At 37.8% G+C, this 23,148-nt stretch overlaps 1 protein-coding gene across 1 annotated transcript in view; it reads right to left on the bottom strand.

The window, feature by feature from the left end:
- The window catches only part of LOC106067947 (neuronal acetylcholine receptor subunit beta-3-like), a 93,034-nt gene extending 70,161 nt beyond the window's left edge, over positions 1–22,873 (bottom strand). Inside the window, exon 1 of the mRNA XM_056019654.1 lies at positions 22,502–22,873. The gene's annotated coding sequence lies outside the window, so the exon portion shown is untranslated. The remainder of the gene's footprint in view (positions 1–22,501) is intronic.
- Between the last annotated feature and the right edge of the window lie 275 nt (positions 22,874–23,148).

The following is a 23,148-nucleotide window of genomic DNA, read 5'->3' as shown; positions in this document are numbered from 1 at the left end:
CCTTGGCCATGACCTAGTTTCTTTGGCTCTATTTGAAGAGATGTTGACTAGCTAGCTATTTGAAGAGATGTTGACTAGCTAGCTATTGAGTAGTTCTAATATTTCTCTCGGAACTACATTCAAAAAGAACAGAAAGTATGATACACATTTCCATTGACATCAAAAGTACGACAAAAATCTGCTATATATCTTTACATTTAGATGTAGGAATGTAATTGAATTTAAGTCATCGGGGAGTTTAGAAATGAAACTATTAACTTTTTTAAAAAGCAGTAATTACCCCATATCTTGAGAGATTTTTTTGATATGTTGGTAACACCTTTCATGCCGACTTGGCCTGCTCTTTATTCTTTAAGTTTTAATTCATTTTTTTCTTAGGTCATGTTTTTTCCTCCCACAGGGACTGCCCTGATGACATATATTCATCTCTCTCTCTCTCTCTCTCTCTCTGTCTGTCTTTTTCTTTCATTCTACACCGCTATCTAGATCTATGGATAGGAAATCTCAATTTCAAAAACGGAAATGCTGAAACCTGTAGGAAGTTAAGAACAGATAACTCTGTATGCTTCCCAGAGTGAACGGAGATTTAGGTCACATTACATTTCGTTCGTAAAAAGGGCAGCATGAACCAATGTAAAACAGGCCCTGAAGTATACATCACACACACACACACACACGTATCCCATCTTATATAATACAGATGTTACTTCAAAAAAGAGGAATACTCATACGCGTCATGCATTTAGTCATACATGTTAACCAATGACTTAAATTCTGCCAGGTTACTGGTTTTCCAGACTGGCTCAGGCAACCCAACCCATGTTTTGCCCTATCTAGCTGAGACATAACCATTTGTCCGCCAGGGGTCGATTTAGTTTTAGCTGTCTACGTCTGTCCTCAGCAGTTCATTTTTATTTGCTCTTAATGTATTCCGCAGCCTTTGTGGAAAACCGCAAGCCGCCAGTTGCTCTCTTTTTGTCAGTGAAAGCATCTCTGATACAGCGACTACCACAGCGTTGCTAAATAACAAAATTGCATGCTTAAAAAAAAGATGCTGCATACCATCACCTAAAAGAAAAGGCTATATGCTATTGCTTACTAAAAAGGCTATATGCTATTGCTTACGAAAAGGCTATATGCTATTGCTTACTAAAAAGGCTGTATGCTATTGCTTACTAAAAAGGCTGTATGCTATTGCTTACTAAAAAAACTATATGCTATTGCTTACTAAAAAGGCTGTATGCTATTGCTTACTAAAAAAGTTGTATGCTATTGCTTACTAAAAAAACTATATGCTATTGCTTACTAAAAAGGCTGTATGCTATTGCTTACTAAAAAGGCTGTATGGTTTTGCTTACTAAAAAGGATATATGCTATTGTTTACTAAAAAAGCTGTATGCTATTGCTTACTAAAAAGGCTGTATGGTTTTGCTTACTAAAAAGGATATATGCTATTGTTTACTAAAAAAGCTGTATGCTATTGCTTACTAAAAAGGATGTATGTTATTGCCTAAAAGAGGCTATACACTATTGCCTAATATTGTTACACTTTCATTTCAAATGACAAAAATGGCCGTCAAAATGGATATTGAGGTATTCCTCTGGACGAGAGTCTCCGGCTCCAAATTAGAAATAAAACAAAATTATTTTACAGTCAGGAGGAAATGGATGGGCAGGGGAAGTCAATGAAACACGAAGAGGAGGATAATGGATGGCTTCGGGGACAAGAAAGAAGGTACCCTGAGAGACAGAGTGAATGAGTGAATGAAAGAGAGACATGAGTGAGTGATCGAGATAGTACAGAGGAAATAAATGAAGGAAAAAAATAACAAACTTATTGCTAGGGCAACTGTTCATGTAACGATAGGGTTGTGTTGTATTCAGCTAGGGGGCTGTGTTGTATTCAGCTAGGGAGCTAGGGGGCTGTGTTGTATTCAGCTAGGGGGCTGTGTTGTATTCAGGTAGAAGGAGTATGAAACAATATTCAGTAAGAGTTTCCGATTCTTGGTTTTCTCTCTAGCACTGTTAGGGCGCCATTCAGACAGGGAGTCCCAAGGGAGCTAGCAAACACACATTTGGCTCACTTCTCTGTGGAAAGTTGTTGAAGAGAATAGCTCTGTAAATATTTCTTTGAGTTACTGGGTATAAATATGAAAGGAAGAGGGGACTAATGATACGGTAATATTTGTTGATGACTCTTTTTAGTTGGCTAATGTACGTTACAAAGTTGTTTGTGTTTGTTGGCTAAATATACACATGTCTGTGGGGCGGGGGCGAATTTACACTTTTTAAAATCGGTTAATATACACATTATATAAGCTAATGTACACATTTTTATTGATAACTATACATATTGTATTATTGGCTAATTAAAAAGATTTTTTGTTGGCTAATGTACAATGTAATCTTTAAGCTAAGATTAATAATACAAAAAGCCTTAATTAAGTTGCAAGGAATTACTTTCAGTCTGGCTTGTACTATGATGCATTTCAATGAACCAATACTTGACTTTCATCCCTAGTTCAGAGCTGATCTTCAATGTGCTACTTGAGGCAACTCATCACCACAGGACATCCTAGAATTCAATGGTTTCTGTGCTTTCATATATTTATGATGTAATAGCCTTCTAGATGATTTGGTCCATTGTCATGACTGTGTCTTCTACCACGAAACCTTCAAGTTTGTATAGCCCACTTCATGTATGGCTTTAAATCGTCATTATTGATTCTTGTCAAGTATAGAGCCACCATGAGTGTCTGCAACACTTCGCGGTTTCTTGCATTCCTAATGGCTCTGACCTGATCTCTCTCAACGCGCTGTGACCTTATGGTCTCCTTGTTTTGTTCTGGTCATTTGCCCAGCGGGTCAAATTTAAATCTTGTTGAGCTGTTTTTAATAACCACACCCTTAACATCTGCCTCGCTCTTTTTCTTTTATGATATGTTTTCTTTTTGTCTCACTTAATTTTGTCTCTTTTTCTCCTGTTTCTGTCTGTCGCCATTTTTCTGTCTCTCTCTCTTTTTTCTGGCACTCTCCATTTCTCTCTCTCCCAATGTCTCATTCTAAGTCTTTTTAAGTCTATTTCTCTGTCTCTTTTTTCTCTCTTTCTTTCTCAATATCTCATTCTCAGTCTCTTTATCTTTCTCTCTCTCTCTCTTGTTTTTCATTCTCTCTTTCTCTGTCTCTTTATCTTTGTCTCTCTCTCTTTTCATTCTCTCTTTCTCTGTCTCTTTATCTTTCTCTCGCTCTCCCTCTTTTCATTCTCTTTCTCTGTCTCTTTATCTTTGTCTCTCTCTCTTTTCATTCTCTCTTTCTCTGTCTCTTTATCTTTCTCTCTCTGTCACTCTCTCTTTTCATTCTCTCTTTCTCTGTCTCTTTTTTTCTGTCTCTTTCTTTCTCAATATCTCCTTCTCTGTCTCTTTATCTTTCTCTCTCTTGCTTTTCATTCTCTCTTTCTCTGTCTCTTTATCTTTCTCTCTCTCTCTTCTCATTCTCTCTTTCTCTGTCTCTTTATCTTTCTCTCTCTTGCTTTTCATTCTCTCTTTCTCTGTCTCTTTATCTTTGTCTCTCTCTCTTTTCATTCTCTCTTTCACTGTCTCTTTATCTTTCTCTCTCTGTCTCTCTCTTTTCATTCTCTCTTTCTCTGTCTCTTTTTTTCTGTCTCTTTCTTTCTCAATACCTCCTTCTCTGTCTCTTTATCTTTCTCTCTCTTGCTTTTCATTCTCTCTTGCTCTGTCTCTTTATCTTTCTCTCTCTTGCTTTTCAATTTCTCTTTCTCTGTCTCTTTATCTTTCTCTCTCTCTCTCTTCTCATTCTCTCTTTCTCTCTCTCTTTTTTTTCGACGTTCCCTCTCATAGTTTATTTGTCTGATACAAAACTATGAGTTGCTTTTTAGCGACCCCTGAAAGGGGAAAAGACGCTTTTAGATTTGTGTGGTTTGTCTGTCCGTCCGTCCCGTTTAGATCTCGTAAACTAGAAAAGATATTGAGAATCCGACATCATGATATTTTAGTCAATTCAAAGTTCTGATGCAACGGCTACTTTTTTCTAAAAGCAAAAATTAAAATTTTAAAATCAATTATTCAAGCAGTTTTTTCATCAACATACACCATTGTTACAATTATTCAGTATTAATAGTAACAAACAAGGGGGCGCGGTGGTCGAATGATTAAGTGCTTGGCTTCCGAACCTGAGGCCCTGGGTTCGAATCCTGGTGAAGACTGGGGTTTTGAATTTCGAGATTTTTAGGGCGCCCCTGATTCCACCCAACTGTAATGGGTACCTGACTTTAGTTGGGGAAAGTAAAGGCGGTTGGTCGTTGTGCTGCCACATAACACCCTGCTCGTTAACCGTTGGCCAAGGAAACAGATGACCTTAACATCATCTGCCCCATAGATCACAAGGCCTGAAAGGGGAAACTTTTTTTTTAATAATAACAAACACAGGAGGCTATTTAGTAAGGGTGATGACTTTTTACCATATTTTTAACACATTTATGCAAACCTTCACTTTCACCTATCCCTTGGTCTGCTGGAACGTTGGGGTACCACACATGATCGGTCAACTTTCTTTCTCCATTCTTCTCTGTCATTTGCCTTTGATAGAATTTCATTCTGATATTCTTTCTGAAAATATTGAAGCCTTCCTGGGTGGACCACTTCGGGGGCCGATTTTGAGTTTGTGTTTCCACACAAACTGTCTTTGTAACCTTGTTTTGTCTGATTTGTTTTTATTATTGTCAATGTTCTTTGTCTTTGTTGTTTGTCTGTTATTGTCTGTGTTCTTTGTCTTTGATACAAAATTATGAGCTGTTGTGGTTTATTTTGTCTAATTTGTCTTTCTTATTGTCAATGTTGTTTGTCTTTTGATGTTTGACTTTGTGTCCTTATTATATCTTGCTGGTGTGTGTGTGTGTGTGTTTAGTGTGACACAATGTTGTTTAAGTCACAAAAAGAAAGAAGTCAAAATTTCATTATCATTTTAAGGAGAAGGTGCTGAAAAATTGAACTGGTATCATAGAGCCAAGAAAAGGACAAATCATCACTTTTGTTTTCTAAAAAATGTAGGCTTTCAACAAAAATTTTATTTTTTTAATTATTTTTTTTCTGAATCTTAAACAAAAATGTTAACAGGGGGATTTGAACTAGATAAACTCACTAACTGTGAGACTCTGTATATAAATACCTTGAACCAATACAACCTATGACCCTTCGAATACATCCAATGACCAATTCAACTACATCCAATGACCAATTCAACTACATCCAATGACCAATTCAACTACATCCAATGACCAATTCAACTACATCCAATGACCAATTCAACTACATCCAATGACCAATTCAACTAATCAGTTCAGCATCACTTTCATCCATCAGGTTTTTATAAGTGGAAATAATGCGACCAACTGGTCATCGATAAAGTGCGTCCAAGCGTTGAGCCTTTTTTTTTCTTCAATGTAAACCAGCCTGTGTTTCCTCGTGCGTAACCAATTCCATCCAGTGCTATGACATGAACCCGGACGGAACGAAATGAGCAATTAAATGATTCCAGAGTAAAATCTTATTTACATCTAGAATTGAAGGTTCGGAACACAAGATTAATGGACATGATCTTCTAGCCAATTGTGTGATCGATATAGGAGCTGTTTCCTTGATTGATAATAAATCAATACAATTAACAATAGTTAACTGAAGCCAATTAGTAGACTGCATCGCTTCAACTTTTAGTCAATCAAATCCACACACATTATGAAAATAGCAGAAAAAGACCTTTACATCTTCTAGTGTAACGTAATACTAAATGTTACGTAGCTTTGGAGAGACAGACAATGACATACAGAAAGACATACACAGAATGAGACAGAAACAGATAAGAACACACCTGACCTATTGGCTAGAAGATAAATTGAAATCAAAGAAAATGTTGTCAGAATAACGTCAAGAAATAAACGCCATCTTCTCGCGTGGTTTGTTTGAGATATTTACAAGTCCTAGAAACACTTGAGATTTGAGATAGTTCAGTATTCTAGAGAGGATATAGTTCATGCTATATGTTTGATCAGTTTTTAAATATATTTTCAAACTAAGATTGATTGAATATTGACATTGTACAGGTTTTAGAGTTAATGGAGATGTATGTCACTATTCAGATGTTCAGCTGCTTGCAATGATGGGGAGTGACCCTGAGCAGTTTCAATATTTGAAGAAGAGAAACATAGCATAATGCAGCAAGGAATTCTGGGTTAGGGGGCTACTTGAATCAATGGCTGTCAGGGGGGTATATTTAGACGGTGCCCCTTACAGTCGTTCTCAATGTGACCAGGACTTGTCGAAAGTCAGTAGTAAGAGACGCCAAAGAGTCAGTAGAAAGATTCAGAGAGCCAGTATTTTTATTTGATGTCATCGAGTCAGTAGTACTAGATGTCATAGAGTCAGTAGTGAGAGATGTCATAGAGTCAGTAGTGAGAGATGTCATAGAGTCAGTAGTGAGAGATGTCAGAGAGTCAGTAGTGAGAGATGTCAGAGAGTCAGTAGTGAGAGATGTCATAGAGTCAGTAGTGAAAGATGTCATAGAGTCAGTAGTGAGAGATGTCAGAGAGTCAGTAGTGAGAGATGTCAGAGAGTCAGTAGTGAGAGATGTCAGAGAGTCAGTAGTGAGAGATGTCAGAGAGTCAGTAGTGAAAGATGTCAGAGAGTCAGTAGTGAGAGATGTCATAGAGTCAGAGTCAGTAGTGAGAGATGTCAGAGAGTCAGTAGTGAGAGATGTCAGAGAGTCAGTAGTGAAAGATGTCAGAGAGTCAGTAGTGAGAGATGTCAGAGAGTCAGTAGTGAGAGATGTCAGATAGTCAGTATTGAGAGATGTCAGAGAGTAAGTAGTGAGAGATGTCAGAGAGTCAGTAGTGAAAGATGTCAAAGAGTCAGTAGTGAGAGATGTCAGAGAGTCAATAGTGAGAGATGTCAGAGAGTCAGTAGTGAGAGATGTCAGAGAGTCAGTAGTGAGAGATGTCAGAGAGTCAGTAGTGAGAGATGTCAGAGAGTCAGTAGTGAAAGATGTCAGAGAGTCAGTAGTGAGAGATGTCAGATAGTCAGTAGTGAGAGATGTCAGAGAGTCAGTAGTGAAAGATGTCATCGAGTCAGTAGTACTAGATGTCATAGAGTCAGTAGTGAGAGATGTCATAGAGTCAGTAGTGAAAGATGTCATAGAGTCAGTAGTGAGAGATGTCATAGAGTCAGTAGTGAGAGATGTCATAGAGTCAGTAGTGAGAGATGTCATAGAGTCAGTAGTGAGAGATGTCAGAGAGTCAGTAGTGAGAGATGTCAGAGAGTCAGTAGTGAGAGATGTCAGAGAGTCAGTAGTGAGAGATGTCAGAGAGCCAGTAGTGAGAGATGTCAGAGAGTCAGTAGTGAGAGATGTCAGAGAGTCAGTAGTGAGAGATGTCAAAGAGTCAGTAGTGAGAGATGTCATAAAGTCAGTAGTGAGAAATGTCATAGAGTCAGTAGTGAGAGATGTCAGAGAGTCAGTAGTGAGAGATGTCAGAGAGTCAGTAGTGAGAGATGTCAGAGAGTCAGTAGTGAGAGATGTCAGAGAGTCAGTAGTGAGAGATGTCAGAGAGTCAGTAGTGAGAGATGTCAGAGAGTCAGTAGTGAGAGATGTCATAGAGTCAGTAGTGAGAGATGTCAGAGAGTCAGTAGTGAGAGATGTCAGAGAGTCAGTAGTGAGAGATGTCAGAATGTCAGTAGTGAGAGATGTCAGAGAGTCAGTAGTGAGAGATGTCAGAGAGTCAGTAGTGAGAGATGTCAGAGAGTCAGTAGTGAGAGTTGTCAGAGAGTAAGTAGTGAGAGATGTCAGAGAGTAAGTAGTGAGAGATGTCAGAGAGTCAGTAGTGAGAGATGTCAGAGAGTCAATAGTGAGAGATGTCAGAGAGTCAGTAGTGAGAGATGTCAGAGATTCAGTAGTGAGAGATGTCAGAGAGTTAGTAGTGAGAGATGTCAGAGAGTCAGTAGTGAGAGATGTCAGAGAGTCAGTAGTGAGAGATGTCAGAGAGTCAGTAGTGAAAGATGTCAGAGAGTCAGTAGTGAGAGATGTCAGAGAGTCAGTAGTGAAAGATGTCAGAGAGTCAGTAGTGAGAGATGTCAGAGAGTCAGTAGTGAGAGATGTCAGAGAGTCAGTAGTGAGAGATGTCAGAGAGTCAGTAGTGAGAGATGTCAGAGAGTCAGTAGTGAGAGATGTCAGAGAGTCAGTAGTGAGAGATGTCAGAGAGTCAGTAATGAAAGATGTCAGAATGTGTCAGACTTAGTGATCCATATCTAGCAAGTAGTCCTGTTCGACAATGTGCTAGTGTTATCATCAAAACTATTGGATAGTATTCAGGACAATTATTGATACATTATCTCTATTTAAGTGTATTACACCATCGTTCACAGAAAGACATGAAGATGTATTGGATTTTTAATTTTCAAAGTAGTTTTTGGCTTGTGGTTCTACATAAATCTTAGAGGCAGTCTTAAATTACGCCAATTTTACCGACTGCTCTAATAGGGATTCGCGCCTGGCAGGGGCCCCACATATCATATCAAGCATGGCTCTTGTCAAAGGCTTTAAAATAAGTAGGACTAAAAGGGTTAACATATTTAGCATGGGCGTAGCCAGGATTTTTTTTCGGTTGGGATGGGGGGGATTTTTTATAAGCGAAAAAAAAATTATATGTATGTATGTGTGTGCGTGTACATAATCTTTATTAAATTCTGACCCTTCATTCTTTCGGAAAACGTTTATTGTGCCCTAGAATAGGTTCTTCCTGGAGTTAGTGGGAAAATTGTAGACTCCCCGACATTGCCAGCAAGGGGGTCTGGGGTATCGCCGCCAAGCACTATTTCTGGTATTGAAAGCCAACAAAATACATATTCTGAGATATCTACAGTGCATTTTCCTGCTATTAAAAAGTTTTATTTCAAAAACCTAATGTGCTATTTTTTACTTACTTAGACCCTCCCGCGCCGTTCGGCGCATTTGCCGTCAAGCTGCTTCCACAAAAAAATGTCACTGGTAATGTCTGAAGCCTCTTCCCACCTACTCTGAGGACCACCTTGAATGTGTGGCGCCCATTTGAACTAGGATGTCATCGCAACTCTTATTATGCGTAATTTATTTTGTCCCGCAAACCTCATGCGACGCTCTGTCACAATCTTACTAAGGGGTCGACTCCCAGTTCGGCATAGGATTTCCTTGATTTAGACCCGATCTCTATAACTGACTCCTAAAATCTGTCTTAGCCATCTTTGTTGAGCCACATTTCGGCAGATGACTATTCACTGCACTTTATTAATGGAGCCCCGCCACTGGTAGAAATGTGTAAACTCTCTTGAATACACTCTTGGAATTAGGTGACTGTATTTTGCTTTAGATTTTATATAGAAAAGAGAATTTTTATCGTCAAAATCTTCTGTTGGGGGTTTTAAACTTAAAAATCTGTTGTTGTTTTTTCTTTTTTTAAACTATGGTCATAGAATTCGGTAACTGTAGTTTGCTTTCGAATAATATATGAAGATAGAGGTTTTCCACCTCAAAACGCTCTGTAAGGGGATTTTAAACTCAAAACCATATGGAGGGGTTTTAAACTTTAAAAAAAAATCATCTGTATGAGAGGTGTTTAAACTCAAAACCCCCAATGGGCTTGGCTACGCTCAAATAATTTTAGTGTGTAATTTGCTTTTTTTATTTAGAAGAGGGGGTTTATCGTAAATTTTAGAGGGGCGTTAAAAATGAAATACTTAATTAACTGTGCTCTTAGAATTTGGGGATGGTCGTTTGCATTTTTTGTTTTGTTTTATAGAAGAGGGGGATTTAACTACAAATACCCCTGGTAGGGGGTATTCAACTCAAAAACCCTTGGATGTGCTGGGGCAAGTGATGGTTTAGTATTAAAATCTCGCCTAAAATAATCAAAATCAAAGCAAAAAATCAATCACTAAATTCCGAGCGCCCCCCAAGGGATTTCGTTTCTGGGGGGGGGGGGTTGAACCCCTAACACCCTCCCCATTGACTACGCCCATGATATTTAGTGTATCGTACAATTGACGTAACTTTAATTAACACACTGGCGCTTAAAGCATTTGAGTTGGTTGTAGAATAAATGTTGATATAATGATTTAGTTATTTTTAAAAATATAGACGAGGGGTCTCGCAGTTTGTAAAGCCGAACCTGTAAATCTACATTTATGATCAATAAACATTCTGTTCATTTTTGTTTTACAAGAAATTTGTTGAAAGTCAGGTTTAAGAAAATAAGACGCCCTACAAGGGTTTCATTGGACTAGCTGGCCAGAGGTACAATCTAAAGACCTAGTGTCTGAACACGTATACATGTATGAAATAGCTAGCTGGTTAGAGGTACAATGTGAAGACCTAGTGTCTGAACACGTATACATGTATGAATTGGCTAGCTGGTTAGAGGTACAATGTGAAGACCTAGTGTCTGAACACGTATACATGTATGAATTGGCTAGCTGGTTAGAGGTACAATGTGAAGACCTAGTGTCTCAACACGTATACATGTATGAATTGGCTAGCTGGTTAGAGGTACAATGTGAAGACCTAGTGTATGATCTATGAACACGTATACATGTATGAATTGGCTAGCTGGTTAGAGGTACAATGTGAAGACCTAGTGTCTCAACACGTATAGATGTATGATTCTTTCTCAGGATGTTTCTAATACACTTTCTGTGTGGGTGAATGTCAGAAAGAAAACTAACAAAAGAAATGTTGCTTCTCTCCCTTGGATTACGTGATGTCAACTCTGACCTCTGACCCAATAAAATGTTGAAATAGATCTCTATTTCGTACGAGCTACTCCAGATTTGATTTATGACATCATTTCTTCTGATTGATGAGTAAAAGTTGTCTTACAAACGACAGCTCATTCTAGAGATCGATAACCAAGACGGTAGACACTGATACTAGTAATCTATTGATCTGTCAGCAAAGAATTTGATTCTTGTCAGAAAATAATTGAATTACATAAAAGTTGTGGCTTGGTTTTTGGCCCTTAAAATGTGTTTGTAAGTGTTTTGTGTATAAGATTCATTCTTATTCATTACACATCTATAAGAGAGAAAGACAAGAGAGACAGAGAGAAAGACAGAGAGAGAGACAGAGAGAGACAGAGAGAGACTGAGAGAGAGACAGAGAGAGAGAGAGAGAAAGAGAGCTCTAGCGCGGATCCAGAACTTTTGAGGGGGTGGGGGCGTTTTTTTTCTAAACCCTAACCCTAACGTCCAGTAAACCCTAACCCTAACCTCCAGTAAACCCTAACCCTAACGTCCAGTAAACCCTAACCCTAACGTCCAGTAAACCCTAACGTCCAGTAAACCCTATCCCTAACGTCCAGTAAACCCTAACCCTAACGTCCAGTAAACCCTAACCCTATGTATAAACGCATAAAAAGGTTTAGGTTAGAGTGGACCGACTCACTCGAAAGTTAATGGTGAGGGGAGGGGGACGGGATTGATGCACCCACTCTCACCCCACTAAAAAGGCCAACATATTAAAAAGGGTGTGTGTGACATAATTCGAAAATAGGTTAAAATATCAATACATAGAAGATTTCTTAACTTAAGTAAAGAATTCGTATATAAATAGTGTGATTTCTCTACTAAAATTCGCCCGCCTTCATTTCGGGGCGGATCGGCCGACTTCGCGTGGGCCGTAGCTCCAACCGCCCCCCCCCCCGTTCTGCCTGTGATATAGAGAGAGACAGAGAGAGAGGGAGAGATACAGTATAGATGTTTGTATCCTACTAGTGTGAGTAGAAAGAGAAGGGAACGTGAGATCTAGATTAGCAAAATAAAAAAAGAGTTGCTGAAAAGAGAATATGTCCATTTGTCTGTTCTCGGCTGTACAGCAATCTTGACATTTAAAAAAAACAAAATTTAAAAAAAAAACTTAAATTGTCCCCCCAAAAACGTGCTTCCAATTAATTGGCACGTGGTTCAAATAAGGGACGGCACTCTAGTTGGTCAACACCAGACACTGCTGTCTTGTAAGCGGCTTGACTCTGGGAATCAGCTCAGGCTTAAGACACTTGGGCTGGACTTTTTGTTTTTTTTTTTTGGTTAAGATTTCAATGTGGGTGTCCAAGTTTGTCTTTGAAATGTAGAGATTTTGTAATTAAATATCCATGCAAAATGTTTGTATGACTGGATGATGATGATTGACCAAGGAGTCTCAAAATGTTTGTATGACTGGATGATGATGATTGACCAAGGAGTCTCAAAATGTTTGTATGACTGGATGATGATGATTGACCAAGGAGTCTCAAAATGTTTGTATGACTGGATGATGATGATTGACCAAGGAGTCTCAAAATGTTTGTATGACTGGATGATGATTACTGACCAAGGAGTCTCAAAATGTTTGTATGACTGGATGATGATGACTGACCAAGGAGTCTCAAAATGTTTGTATGACTGGATGATGATGACTGACCAAGGAGTCTCAAAATGTTTGTATGACTGGATGATGATGACTGACCAAGGAGTCTCAAAATGTTTGTATGACTGGATGATGATTACTGACCAAGGAGTCTCAAAATGTTTGTATGACTGGATGATGATTACTGACCATCGAATCTGAATTTGAAATTTCTATTAGCAAATTATTTTTATCCCTTCTTGATATTTACCGTTACTTTGCGTAAGAAGTTTACACCTTGTTTTTTTCTTTTTAAATGTCCACTATGTACTATGATTTAACTGAATTAGTTTAAAGAAATATTTGTAAAGAGTAAACATGCATTTGGACAAAGTTTATGCCAGCTCACTCTGTCTGTACATGTTATTTCTCCCACTTCCCATTCTCGGATGTGCATAATTATTGAGTGTCAATGACAACACATGAATCAAATAAAAAAAAAAACATTTAGTGTTAATTAGTTTCAATTTTAAAATTTTGTTTCAAAGGAAACAGGAGATAAATCTTGCAGTATTGAAATATGAGATTTTGTGCTGTTCTTTCCCTTATATAAACTGTATTAAAAATATCTTATATATATAATTCTCTTCATGGCTCAACAGCTTGAACACCAACAAGTAAGGTAAAGATCACTCTTTTATTTCTGCTAGTCGGACTAGAGTTACCCCACTTTAGAGGCGAAAACAAAAGAGGGGAAGGGAGAATAAGTAGTATTCACTACTATTCACCCGTCACTAAATAGAAGGGCCGGACTTAACCATTGTGACCAAGAAGTCATGGAAAGATCACGCTTTTATTTCTGCATGTCGGACTAGAGTTACCCCTTGTAAATTTAGGGATACGGATAATAAGTGAAAATTAGGAGTTTGTATTAGAAAATAAATTCGTCTTTGCATTATATTCATTCTTTTCTACGTAGAGAATTACTTTACGAGCCTTGCATGTAGCAAAGTCATACAGAATATCATAATAATTCTGTTTCCTACATAGATCCCGCTCAATAGCGAGAATGACCTAATGTTTCATTCTATCTTGAGGCGCATGAAGCTTCTTTCATCAGATTCCACAGTTACAGGTATTGCATAATGCCGTTTTTTTTATCGCGCGTAGGATTGGCGTTTTCCATATTGAATGACACCTCAAAATAACAATGTTTGTCTATATATTTCATGACATTTGTATGAGTTTTCAAAACATTTTAATCATTTAGGAGTTTTCAAAACATTTTAATCATTTAGGAGCTTTCCAGGACTTTATCGTATACTTTGCCATTTCATGAAATTTCCAGGAGCTGCTGGTCAATCAGGAGGCCGCGGAAAGTCAGTTATAAGTTATAAATGATTTAATTTAATAATTTTACACCTAGAATTAGAGCGGGTCCTATGAAAGTGCTTGTCCCATTGCGGTCGCATAGGTTGCAGTGTCCTAAGGCCGGCCCTGCAAAATAGCGGCGTATGCTACGCCGTGTGTCGACTAGTTTTTTTTATATTTCGCTTGTTAATAATGGGACCACACACACACACACACACTTTTTTTTAAAGTGCCTTCTCACCCCCTCCTCCTCCAAAGTTACCTGCTCCAGTGTTTTGGAATGAAATCTATCTAGCTTACCTTTGAGGTAAACACACTGAGTACGAGTATAGATAAAGTGTGTGAGTGTGTCAGTTAAATAGGTGTGTGTCTCTGTGAAAGAAGCTTAACTATAAAACTAATTACAAAGGCGTCTCTGTTCCAGGTAACACAACACTCCCCCACCCCATCCCCCAACCACCATCACACCAACAGTAGGAACAAACAAAGGAAATCCTCCAACTGTAGACTAAGTACACGGTTAGAAGCCCAACTATTTCGGGATGAGTTCCATTCGGCGGACGTGAAACAGGTGATAGAGTGGAGCAAGGGTTGCACTGCATACTGGCTGTCTCATCTAAATGTTCAGTTTAGTGGCTCACTAGGAGGAAGTCTTTTTTTTTAATGTGGCTCACTAGGAGGAACTTTTTTTTTTAGTGTGGCTCACTAGAAGGAACTTTTTTTTTTAGTGTGGCTCACTAGAAGGAACTTTTTTTTTTAGTGTGGCTCACTAGAAGGAACTTTTTTTTTTAGTGTGGCTCACTAGGAGGAACTTTTTTTTTAGTGTGGCTCACTAGAAGGAACTTTTTTTTTTAGTGTGGCTCACTAGAAGGAACTTTTTTTTTAGTGTGGCTCACTAGAAGGAACTTTTTTTTTTAGTGTGGCTCACTAGAAGGAACTTTTTTTTTAGTGTGGCTCACTAGAAGGAACTTTTTTTAGTGTGGCTCACTAGAAGGAACTTTTTTTAGTGTGGCTCACTAGAAGGAACTTTTTTTTTAGTGTGGCTCACTAGAAGGAACTTTTTTTTTAGTGTGGCTCACTAGAAGGAACTTTTTTTTAGTGTGTCTCACTAGAAGGAACTTTTTTTAGTGGCTCACTAGAAGGAACTTTTTTTTTAGTGTGGCTCACTAGAAGGAACTTTTGTTTTTTAGTGTGGCTCACTATAAGGAACTTTTTTTAGTGTGGCTCACTAGTAGGAACTTTTTTTAGTGGCCCACTAGAAGGAACTCTTAGTGGCTCACTAGAAGAAACTTTTTTTTTTAGTGTGGCTCACTAGAAGGAACTTTTTTTTTTAGTGTGGCTCACTAGAAGGAACTTTTTTTTAGTGTGGCTCACTAGAAGGAACTTTTGATTTTTAGTGTGGCTCACTAGAAGGAACTTTTTTTTTAGTGTGGCTCACTAGAACGAACTCTTCTTTTTTTAGAGGCCCACTAGAAGGAACTCTTAGTGGCCCACTAGAAGAAACTCTTAGTCGCTCACTAGAAGGAACTCTTCTTTTTTTAGTGGCCCACTAGAAGAAACTCTTCTTTTGTTAGTGGCCCACTAGAAGGAACTCTTCTTTTGTTAGTGGCCCACTAGAAGAAACTCTTAGTGGCTCACTAGAAGGAACTCTTCGTCTTTTTTTAGTGGCCCACTAGAAGGAACTCTTCTTTTTTTAGTGGCCCACTAGAAGGAAGTCTTTTTTTTTAATGGCTGACTAGAAGGGACTGTTTTTTTTTAGTGGCTCACTAGAAGGATCTCTTCTTTTTTTTAGTGGCTCACTAGAAGGAACTCTTCTTTTTTTAGTGGCCCACTAGAAGGAACTCTTCTTCTTTAATTGCCCACTAGAAGGAACTCTTAGTGGCTCACTAGAAGGAACTCTTCTTTTTTTAGTGGCTCACTAGAAGGAACTCTTCTTTTTAATGGCCCACTAGAATTAACTCTTAGTGGCTCACTAGAAGGAACTCTTCTTTTTTTAGTGGCTCACTAGGAGGAACTCTTCTTTTTTAATGGCCCACTAGAAGGAAGTCTTAGTGGCTCACTAGAAGGAACTTTTTATTAGTGTGGCTCAATAGAAGGAATTTTTTTTTAGTGGCCCACTAGAAGGAACTCTTCTTTTTTTAGTGGCTCACTAGAAGGAACTCTTCTTTTTTAATGGCCCACTAGAAGGAAGTCTTAGTGGCTCACTAGAAGGAACTTTTTTTTAGTGTGGCTCACTAGAAGGAATTTTTTTTTTAGTGGCCCACTAGAAGGAACTCTTAGTGGCCCACTAGAAGGAACTCTTAGTGGCTCACTAGAAGGAACTCCTAGTGGCTCACTGGAAGGAACTTTTTTTTTAGTGTGGCTCACTAGAAGGAACTCTTCTTTTTTTAGTGGCCCACTAGAAGGAACTCTTAGTGGCCCACTAGAAGGAACTCTTAGTCGCTCACTAGAAGGAACTCTTCTATTTTTAGTGGCCCACTAGAAGGAACTCTTCTTTTTTTTAGTGGCCCACTAGAAGGAACTCTTAGTGGCTCACTAGAAGGAACTCTCCTTTTTTTAGTGGCCCACTAGAAGGAACTCTTCTTTTTTTAGTGGCCCACTAGAAGGAACTCTTAGTGGCTCACTAGAAGGAACTCTTCTTTTTTTAGTGGCCCACTAGAAGGAACTCTTCTTTTTTAGTGGCCCACTAGAAGGAACTCTTCTTGTTTTAGTAGCCTACTAGAAGGAACTCTTAGTGGCTCACTAGAAGGAACTCTTCTTTTTTTAGTGGCCCACTAGAAGAAACTCTTCTTTTTTAGTGGCTCACTAGAAGGAAGTCTTTTTTTAATGGCTGACTAGAAGGAACTTTTTTTTTTAGTGGCTCACTAGAAGGAACTCTTCTTTTTTTAGTGGCTCACTAGAAGGAACTCTTCTTTTTTTAGTGGCCCACTAGAAGGAACTCTTCTTCTTTAATGGCCCACTAGAAGGAACTCTTAGTGGCTCACTAGAAGGACTTCTTCTTTTTTTAGTGGCTCACTAGAAGGAACTCTTCTTTTTTTAGTGTCTCACTAGAAGGAACTCTTAGTGGCTCACTAGAAGGAACTCTTCTTTTTTTAGTGGCTCACTAGAAGGAACTCTTAGTGGCTCACTAGAAGGAACTCTTCTTTTTTTAGTGGCTCACTAGAAAGAAATCTTCTTTTTTTAGTGTCTCACTAGAAGGAACTCTTCTTTTTTTAGTTGCCCACTAGAAGGAACTCTTAGTGGCTCACTAGAAGGAACTCTTCTTTTTTTAATGGCTCACTAGAAGGAACTCTTCTTTTTTTAATGGCTCACTAGAAGGAACTCTTCTTTTTTTAGTGTCTCATTAGAAGGAACTCTTAGTGGCTCACTAGAAGGAACTCTTCTTTTTTTAGTGGCTCACTAGAAGGAACTCTTCTTTTTTTAGTGGCTCACTAGGAGGAAGTCTTTTTTTTTAGTGACTCACTAGGAGGAAGTCTTTTTTTTTAGTCACTCACTAGGAGGAAGTTTGTTTTTTTAATCTGTAAGTCATGTTCGACCAGGGAGTCCTAAAATTAATGTCATGAAATACTGTCGGCAAAGACTCTCAAGCATGCTAATAATTATATTATTGGTCTTAATTGAAGAACTTTGGATCACTCAGTGAATATGATTTAGATGCATGTTGTCTTACAAAACAGACAGTACTGGTCACTTGAGTTTGAAACATTTCAATGTCTTACCACTGCAAACGATGACTCGTTTGAAATACGCTCTTCAAGTCTCAGCAAACACATGACCTACATCAGAAAGAGTTCTAACATGAGCCTTGATTGACAATACAAACATGAGCCTTGATTGACAATACAAACATGAGCCTTGATTGACAAAACAAACATGAGCCTTGATTGACAATACAAACATAAGCCTTGATTGACAATACAAACATGAGCCTTGATTGACAATACGAACATGAGCCTTGATTGACAATACAAACATGAGTCTTGATTGACAATACAAACATGAGCCTTGATTGACAATACAAACATGAGCCTTGATTAAAAATACAAACATGAGCCTTGATTGACAATACAAACATGAGCCTTGATTGACAATACAAATATGAGTCTTGATTGACAATACAAACATGAGCCTTGATTGACAATACAAACATGAGCCTTGATTGACAATACAAATATGAGTCTTGATTGACAATACAAACATGAGCCTTGATTAACAATACAAACATGAGCCTTGATTGACAATACAAACATGAGTCTTGATTGACAATACAAACGTGAGCCTTGATTGACAACTAAAAAAAAATCTAAACTTTGTCCATTGGACTAGTGGCCTATTCAAAAAATGGTTCAGATTCCAGAAATGAAAACTTTGCTTTTCACTGACCTCTGTGTTGGAAAGTTCCTCATCAACTAGATGAGGGGTTGACACTAGGCGGCTCGCTAGCGACGTGTGGCCTGGCAAATCTCGACAGAAACCAACACATCATCACACTACTTTTGGCAAATAACTTTTTTTTTTCTAAAAGAATAACTCTATAATGATAACAAACTATTTAAAATGTACATAACGTTAGATTCTTATATTCTTGACTGCAACCAAACGCAATGGTATCAAATGACCAAGTAATTCTTGTATGTTCTAAACAAGTCTACACTATCTCTACGTTGTAGACTAACCTACTGGAATTCCATCAAAAGAAGAGCAATACTTTTGTTTAATAATGGAACTTACAGTGTTTTCTTAGACAGCTTCACGTCTAAGGGGAGAAGGTCTCAAAATAGACGATTTTCTGGGGCTTAGGGTTAGAGTCATCGTTAGAGATAGGCTTAGGGTTAGAGTCATCGTTAGAGATAGGCTTAGGGTTAGAGTCATCGTTAGAGATAGGCTTAGGGTTAGAGTCATCGTTAGAGATAGGCTTAGGGTTAGAGTCATCCTTAGAGATAGGCTTAGGGTTAGAGTCATCCTTAGAGATAGGCTTAGGGTTAGAGTAATCCTTAGAGATAGGCTTAGGGTTAGGGTCATCATTAGAGATAGGCTTAGTTTAAAAAAAAAATCCCCCACCCCACTCCTAAGTTGTGATAGCCTCCCTATGCTAACATTAATTGCCCATGTTTCCAGGTGAATGATGCACAAGTCTGACGTCGTTAAATAAATGCTTAATACAAGAAATGAGTACATTCACAATGGCGGGATGGTCTCATACTTAAAGGGTAACATGACAATTTATTGATGGACATTTCGTTCACCCGACTTTTCGTTCACCCAACATTTCAATCATTCGACATTTCGTTCACCGAACATTTCAATCATTCGACATTTCGTTCACCGAACATTTCGTTCACCGAACATTTCGTTCACCCGACATTTCGTTCACCCAACATTTCAATCATTCGACATTTCGTTCAAGAAAAGTATTTATTTTAAATAACTTCTACCTTTTTCCCCTCAAATATTTTTTAAAAATTTATAACGTATTTTATTATCAAGGTAGAATAATAAAAGTATACAATACTATACTATATTATACTATACTATACTATACTATACTATACTGTACTATACTATACTATACTATACTATACTATACTATACTATACTATACTATACTAGCTAGCTAGAACAAGGGTTAGGGTTAGCGTTGAAGGCTGGCCCTGCTTAGCCTGAGAGGAGTTTTAAAATGTAATGAAAAGAAACTTATAAACATATAATTTTAAAACCATTGGCTTAAACATATAAACTATACTTGGAATTTCAATTTACTTAATAAATGTTTATTTAAGCTAATCCGTTTAGTGCAATTCGCAATATAAATCTATTATACGGATTTCCTGGGGTTAGTAGTTGGATAGTTGTCAACATAAGCTAGCTGTCTTCTTGTCTCTAAGCATGTTGTTTTGTTTCTGTTTAAGTCTGAAGTGCAAGGACTACACTTTATAACCAAGTGCTTAGATTGGCTTCTCTATGCTCCCTGGACACTAAGAATGGCTTAAAGGGATCTGACTCGATCTGAAAACGGAACACAGTTATGAGTTACATGTTTCAAAAAGTCACGACCTCAACATCACTAGCTGAGTAAAAGAGAGAGTCAAAGATGAAGTCTATTAAAAATAAGTTGATCAACTTCTTCAAGTCGACTCACAAAGAACTGAAACATATCTTCAGTTTATTTTATTTTAAAGTTCCTTCTTTTTTTAAAAAATAAACCATTTAAAGTAAAGTAGCAATTAAACGTAAAACATTGAACCGTAATCTTCAAATACATCTACTGTATTATATAAAATACTCAGAAAGACACAAAGATAAAGACACATTCCTCATTCCATATGCTAGGAAAAATTTATACAAATGCTCATTCTTCCCTAGAGCATGGAATGGGTTGCCTGAGCCAGCCAGGAAAACAGGATTGCGATGAAAGCACGACGTCCATGCAACCAGGTGAAGGTCAATTGGAGGAGAAGAAGGAAGCGACCATTGCTGACTGCAACATGGATGGCTCCATTAAGCTCAAGAGGCAAGCCAACAGGCATGACTAGATGCATGACGCGTGGGACGTTATCATCTTCTTTTTTGAAGTAACGTCTGTATTATATAAGATAAGATTAACTCTTTCCGCCTGGGTGAAATCTTGTAGGCTTACACATTATATGTCCCATTTCCCATTCTCTGATCAAGCGAAACTTTGCAAATTATTATCCAGGGCCAGTTTTAATTAAGTATGTGTAGGCCCCGGGGCAAGATTTTTTTCTATTGAGGCCCTTTCAAATTTCCGAAAGCTTTAAAAGAAATCCACTTACGAGTATACGTATATCTAAAAGCAAGCTGAGAAGACATAGATGTCATGTACATTTAATCTCGCTTTCTTTTTAAAAAATATTTGTAATTCATACTTTTTTGAGTTTGTGAAGGTGAAGGTAAGGCTGAATAAGACCCTTGGTCAACGGCTTGACGTAAATAAGCAGCTGTAGTTAGTAGTTTGTTTTTTTTTTAACTTTTGTCTGGTCAAAATTCGGGTATACTTCTATCTCTTTTGTGAAGGCCCCATTCTTGTGGATGCCCCTGTAACCCCTCCTGCCCTGCCTTAAATCCAACCCTGCCCAATCAGTTAAAGAATGTATTTAAAAAAAAAGACATGACCTCTTTATACAACTTACACAGCGATTATTTATTTTATCTCTAAATAACATTCAAGCCCCGTTCCTCGAGAAAGACTCCTGGTCAATCGAATGTATAGATTTGCTAGATTGTATACTATTCCGATGATAGACTTTTAGATTTAAATTTAGAAGGCGATGCTCAAAATCTCCTACCCCTTCCAAATCCACTTTAGGCAGACCCTACTACCACTCCAGCCCAACATAACCAACACTCTGTTAAGCCGTTCTGAACAACTGAAGAGAACAGCACACTATTTATTCCTTGGCACAGTCTGCAAAAGAGCTTACAGCTCAGCAGCAAAAAGCTGGCGAGAAGAAAACTCTACAATGACGTATTGTCCATTCAAGAGAAATATGTTCTCATTCTCTTTCTCTAGTCATATTTAAATTACATTCTTTAGTTTACTTTCAAAAATTATAACGTGTGGCCACGAGTCAGTAATTCATTTCCTAGCGATATACATCAACTATCAAATTTCTCGCAAAGTCGTTAGAGCCGTTTTCGATATTTGTGTGAAGGTTTCTGACACCCAGGTATTTCCCGCCCAAATGTTTACGAAGGTACAAGTTGCATAGAAATATTGTAAAAGTAGCATGAACTATAGTAGAGCCAAGTATCTACATTTAAATCTGTAAAATAATTAAACGACTTATATGTACAATCTTATAATATTGCTTTCCTTTACATTAGGGCTGCCAGGTCGTATGCACTCTGAAATGTAGTATCGTACCCTGCCCATCCCTCCCTACTGTAGGAGAACTGGGCTAAGACATTACAATCTGCGCGTGTGAAGGGACATCCTAAACATGTAAAACAAACAATTATCAATTGATATCTTCTTACATATTCAGAATTCAAACATAAATGGTTTATTTACAAATCGATAGTTCATTTATTATTATAATCTATTATTCTCTTATTAACTAACAATGCTATAAATGCACTTATTATCTATGTTGATAATTCATTTATTATCAATGTTGATAAATCAAATTATTAACAATGTTGTTAATTCACTTGTTATTATTAAATTGTTATCAATGTTGATTATTCAAATATTGATGATCAATGTTACAAGTTGATAATGTTTCAACTGGGTGTTGATGTGTACTTTGTGTAAAAACTGACTCCATGGTGCTGTTGATAAATCAACATTGATGTCTTACGTTTCACATGTTTCTGTTTCAGTTACATGTTCCGGTATTTAATTTGAACATTCATTCTGTGCATCTCTCTCACCTCTTTTTTCTCAATTCTCTCCCTCTCTCTCTCACTTTCTTTCTCTCTCTTTCTTTGTCTCTCTCCTTCTCTCTCTGTCTTCCTTTCTCTCTCTCTCTTATTCTCTTTCAGTGGATGATGTATACAGCCTACATGGCAATGGCTGAAGAAAACCCAAAGACTTCCTACCTACTTAGACACAGACGATCATGAATTATTAATATAATACACAAGAACATTTGAGAACTATGTAATAAACTAGTAATACCAAAACATGGTAGAGTTTAAAACATACACAATACTGTCATTTCATGGAGAAATATAAAAAGAAATATGCACCTACCTCTCTACCGATATTACAACAAGGAGGTCATTGGGTTTGGATCAAAGTTTTCAGCTGTTTGACTCCCATAGACCACAAATACACATCGAATTGGTTCACCGGGAAGACATGAAATCTCTCAAAACTTGTGACAATCACCAACTTGAAATTTGTTTATCATCCAGCTTGCATGAACAAATCTTACCAAGGAATCAATCGTCCATTGAACCAAGATGTTTTGAGAATGTTCAAAGCCAAAACAAAATACATCGATTCTATACACATGAAAACACAGTATTCAAGGGAGATTCTCGTCAGCACAGTTTGATAGCATGGGGTTGGTGTAGCCAGCTACGGGAGAGAGCCAGGAGAGAGAGGGAGGGCTTCAACATTAGTGATGCCTGCTACTTGAGAGGAAAGTCTCGAACAAAGGGAAGTAACTCAGCTTAAAGTTTGTTTGTTTTTATATGCGCTTATTTTGTTGCGTACTGGCGGCTACAATGTTCAACTCTACACATTATTTTATTCAACCCACGCATTTCGTTTCCCTGTTACGTAGACAAACTTGTGGCTTGTTCAACTACATCTCAATAGTTCAGTTCTAACATAGAAACGCTTCGTTTAGCAAGAATGGAAAAAATGATTTATTAATGTGGATTGATTTTTTT

Source organism: Biomphalaria glabrata, chromosome 2 (genome assembly GCF_947242115.1).
Source record: "Biomphalaria glabrata chromosome 2, xgBioGlab47.1, whole genome shotgun sequence".
Taxonomy (NCBI): Eukaryota; Metazoa; Mollusca; class Gastropoda; family Planorbidae; genus Biomphalaria; species Biomphalaria glabrata.
This window is presented reverse-complemented; position numbering and strand designations above follow the sequence as displayed.